Source organism: Acomys russatus, chromosome X (genome assembly GCF_903995435.1).
Source record: "Acomys russatus chromosome X, mAcoRus1.1, whole genome shotgun sequence".
NCBI classification, from domain to species: Eukaryota; Metazoa; Chordata; class Mammalia; order Rodentia; family Muridae; genus Acomys; species Acomys russatus.
The window spans coordinates 65,200,716-65,205,842 of record NC_067169.1 but is presented as its reverse complement, the minus strand read 5'-3'; positions in this window follow the sequence as shown (position 1 = coordinate 65,205,842).

Below are 5,127 nucleotides of genomic sequence, written 5' to 3'. Positions count from 1 at the left end.
CTGACTTCTATTTTATGTTATCTTCAAAATCATGCCCTGTACTAGAAGATATCTAGTGTTGAAAATGATGTGGGACATTCCATTTTTTCTTATATTTGTGGTTGAGAGCATAGCCTTTAACAGCTGAGTCATATCTCCAGCCCATTCCATCTTTTCTTGATGGTGGTAGAATAAATATTTTCTTTTACTTTTTAAAAATTTATAGCTGAAATAAAACCAGTTAAAATTATATGAGTGAAAGCAGTTTGGAAAGCATAGAAGAAATAGAAATTCTTGAAAAAGTGAGGTGATTCTTAGACATGGTCAACCTTTTAGCAACATGACATTGAATTCTATGTTCCACATATCTGAGCCATATACTATTTCTCTCATTCATACCTACTGCTGGTATACTGTCTCCTCCATAAAATCCTTGTATACAAAATGTTTCTTACATTAAAGTCTCTCCTTAAGAAGGAGAAATAATTTTATTTTCTGTCTAAGTTGGAACACAATACTGCTAAGAAGAACAAAGGCAAACACATTTCTATGAGAGAGAAGGAAATAGAATCTAAAACATAACAGAAGAGGGAAAAGAAGAAAGAACACTAGGGAAAGAGAAAGACAAAGTAAGAAGGGGACAACAGAGAGTATGGAAAGATGTATGATATCCATGCTAAATATTAGGTGTATTTTAAAATAAGTATTCCTTGTATGGCCATTTAATAAAGCTTATTCAAAGTTTCAAAGCTAATAACATAACCAAGTCCTAATTATTATACTATACAAATAAAGTGTGATGTCATGAGCCCCTCCCATACCCATGCTTGGATTTTGACTGGCCTTGTCTGATGCAATGTAACTTGAGTTGTTATTAGCAATTGTTGGTCTCTAACAGGAGGAGTCAGTTTTCTTCAGGGAAGTGGCCCGTGGAGGGTAAAACTGCTCCAGTAGATGATCCTATAGATATGCTCATCTATACTCAGCATTAGTAGTATTTAATGTTTTTTATCTTTTATATAAATACCACATGATATTTTAAGTTGATAATGATGAGATATGATAGATGTTCATTTACATTCAGAATTTTAGATGCACCAAGATAGGAAAGATGTTTTCTTCAAGGCTGCCAAATACAAATAGCCAAAACACCAAGAATGTAACATTTATATAATTCTTGATTGTGTCATGGTTCTTCTTGCTGTAGGTAGTTTTTTATATATGTGTGTGTGTATAATAATATAAATGTATATAAAAATAAAAAATATTTAATAAAAAAGACATGGAAATGATAAAAACAGAGAGAAAATGCAAACTAAACACAGTGAAATGTCTTGTTACTTTGGTTAGAATGACTTTTTAAGACAGACCTAAAGCAAAACAAAAGAAACATTGCTGTACGTTTGCATCATTGACAAGTTTTGATAGTACTATGTATAGTAGCATAGCCATGAAAGACGTAGAAAGTTTCCTCAAAAATTAGACAAAATAAGGCTACAGTTTTGAGCAATCCTACTACTGCATATGTACCCATAGAATGTAATTTAGCATGTCAGACAGATATCTTTGGTTATATGATTATTATTGTACCTTTATCTTCAATAGTAAAGATATAGTGTTTACTTGAGTACACATTAGTAGAACTTGTTAAAGAAATTGTGATTCATTTAAAAATGAAATATTAATTCATAAAACTATGAATTTCTATTGTTTGAAGTTTTACAAGTAGAGCCTTTTATTTTGATCAGTCTCTATGAACAAAAATTGGCAATCTATATTTACATAAGTATATTTAATCTACATAAATATTGGATAACAATCACAATGTACTACACTTGAAGCAGAAGCAAAATATATATCCTGCTTTAGCAATCATTAAATGGATTGTATGGTCCCATGGTGCCTGTTAAAAATATTCCACTGCCGCATTTAATAGCTATAGGCTTGACCAGATAACTTCAGGATTTTATGATTAGAACATTTAAGCTAATTTAGTTATATTACTATTCAATAATGTGGTTAAAATGTTTGAATTGTCTTTCAAATAATGTCAAAAATAGATAATGAATGAAAATATCTCACCAAACATCAGTGAGTTTCATTAAAAGAAGTACTCTGAAGACCAAGGTTGTTAAGTAGCTAGCCATTCCAATTCATCATGTATTCTTTAAAATGTTCATAATAATTCATTTCTACATTGCGTTTATTTCTCTAATATATTTGGCAGCTAGAATATTTCCAGAGCTGGTTTCTTTTGTTAGTCAGATCTGAAACTCACTTTAGTAGATAACATTCCTGAATTCAAACAAATAAGACTCCTGTGACACTGTTGCTGAGTACATGCTGAAATATTATATGCAAATCAAAGTCAGGAATGTATGAATTAAGACAACTGGCATTTTGGCCTCTTTACAGATATTTAGTTTTTCTTTAATTAAATATTCTGAGACCTGCAGAAGAAGAAAAAGAAAAATTCTGTGTGAACTGCCTAAAGATTCAATGCAGTAACATCCCCTAATAAGGGATGAAAGCCTATTTGAATCTTTAGTCATGACATTCTCTGTCACTAACCAGTCAGGTGTGTACGCTGTATGTGTCTATTCTTTCATGATTATACACTTATACTGTATTTCAATAATATTCAAACACACCATTATTCTTTTTCATTTCATCCCTTTCCAATAAATGCCTTTTTAGCCTGACAAGTAACCTTAAAATGTTTATGTCTTTTTGTTGTTGTTTATAGTTCAATACACTTAATTAGAATTTCCCATCTGAGCCTGGCTGGGCATATTTATTTGATGCAGTAGCAACTTACTTGTAGTGAGTGAGGCAGATGACTCCTCCACCCCCAACAATCACTAACTGCCTATTGATATTCAGTAAGCTGTGTGCAACTGGTATGCTTCACTTTCATCCACGGTGGGATGCTGACAACACCATTTTTTGTCTGTTTGTTTTTTTTTTTTTTTTCAAGACAAGGTTTCCTTATGTACCCTTGACTGTCCTGGACTCAATTTGTAGACCAGGCTGGCCTTGAACTCACAATTATCAGTGAGCCTCTGCAGACCTACCCAAGTACTGTGATTACATATTTTGGCATGTCTTATGTAAGTAGACATGGTTGCTATAAGCTCATGGACTCTTTTCTATTCTTTCCGTCTCTTCCTCACTGTTTGCAAAGTGTTCACTGGATATATGTGGATATATACATATCAAGTCACTTATTATCTGAATGTGAGCAGTAAAAGGTCTTTGCCTTGACTGTTGCCCACTGAAAACTGATGCTTTTCTGAAAAAGGTTAAATGCAATGTCAGTCAGTGAATAAAAAAATAAATAATTTTGTAGTACTTGGACAACATGTCCATGTAAGAAAAAAAGAGGAAAAAGTTGGGATGGTAGCTTTCCCTCTATGGCATATGACCTCCCCAGCCATGGATTTAATCCAAGTTTACAGTAAGAGGCAAAAGCAGTTATCGCCTTAACCATTATGCCACAATTGCTCCAGGGGACATATTTTGTATGATAGTCTGGAGAATACTGTTGATAATTTATTTTTCTCAACCGCCTGTATAACACTTTTAGACATTATGAAAGCTAGCCAGTTTGAAGGACACTTTTAGGTCACTTCCAATTTTATTTCTCTGTGCCTAACATTTAAATGCATTGTATCTTAGGCAATAAGGTCTTACTTATTTCTTGTGAGGGACAAAAAATAAACAAGAATCTTTACAGTTTGTGGGACCTTCTGAGGCCTACCTGATCAACAATTCATAAGGAATAATTTCACATCGAACAATGGAATTCTTAAAATTAATTTATTCTTGTTACATCTCAATGGTTATCCCATCCCTTGTATCCTCCAATTCTTCCCTCCCTCCCATTTCCCCTTATTCCCCTCCCCTATGACTGTGCTGAAGGGAATTTCCTCCCCCTGTATATGCTCATAGGATATCAAGTCTCTTCATGGTAACCTGCTGTCCTGCCTCTGAGTGCCACCAGGTCTCCCCCTCCAGAGGACATGGTCAAATGTGAGGCACCAGAGTACATGAGAAAGTCATATCCCACTCTCCACTCCACTGTGGAGACAGTTCTGACCATTGGCTAGATCTGGGTAGGGGTTTAAAGTTTACCGCCTGTATTGGCCTTGGCTGGTGTCTTAGTTTGAGCAGGACCCCTGAGCCCAAATCTGCCTATCATAATGTTCTACTTGTAGGTTTCTAGGACCCTCTGGATCCTTCTACTTTGCAATTCTCCCATGATTCTCTCATCTAGAGTCCCAATAGGATGTCCTCCTCCCCTCTGTCCCAGTTTCCTGGTAAGTGAAGGCTTTCGTGGGACATGCCCCTTGGGCTAGTATGCAGATATAACACTTTCTGCTTCTGGGTTAACTCACTCATTATGATCATTACTAGTTTGACCCATTTATCCACAAATTTCGGGAATTTTTTGTTTTTAATAGCTGAGTAGTATTCCATAGTGTATATGTACCATCATTTCTTCATCCATTCTTCTACTGATGGACACTTAGGCTGTTTCCGTGTTCTGGCTATTATGAATAAGGCTGCTATGAGCATGGTTGAGTAAATTTTCTTGTTGTGTGCTGGAGCATCTTCTGGGTATATTCCAGGCAGTGGAATAGCTGGGTCTTGAAGAAGCCCTATTCCCATTTTTCTGAGATAGCACCAGATAGATTTCCAAAGTGGCAGTACTAGTTTGCATTCCCACCAGCAATGAAGGAGTGTTCCTCTCTCCCCACATCCTCGCCAGCATGTGGTGTTGCTTGAGTTTTTTTTTTTATCTTAGCCATTGTGATGGGTATAAGATGGAATCTCTAAGTTGTTTTGGTTTGCATTTCCTTTTTTTTTTAAATTAATTTATTCTTGTTACATATCAATGTTTATCCCATCCCTTGTATCCTCCCATTCCTCCCCCCCCATTTTCCCATTATTCCCCTCCCCTATGACTGTTCCTGAGGGGGATTACGTCCCCCTGTATATTCTCATAGGGTATCAAGTCTCTTCTTGGCTACTTGCTGTCCTTCCTCTGAGTGCCACCAGGTCTCCCCCTCCAGGGGACATGGTCAAATGTGAGGCACCAGAGTACGTGAGGAAGTCGTATCACACTCTCCACTCAACTGTGGAGAA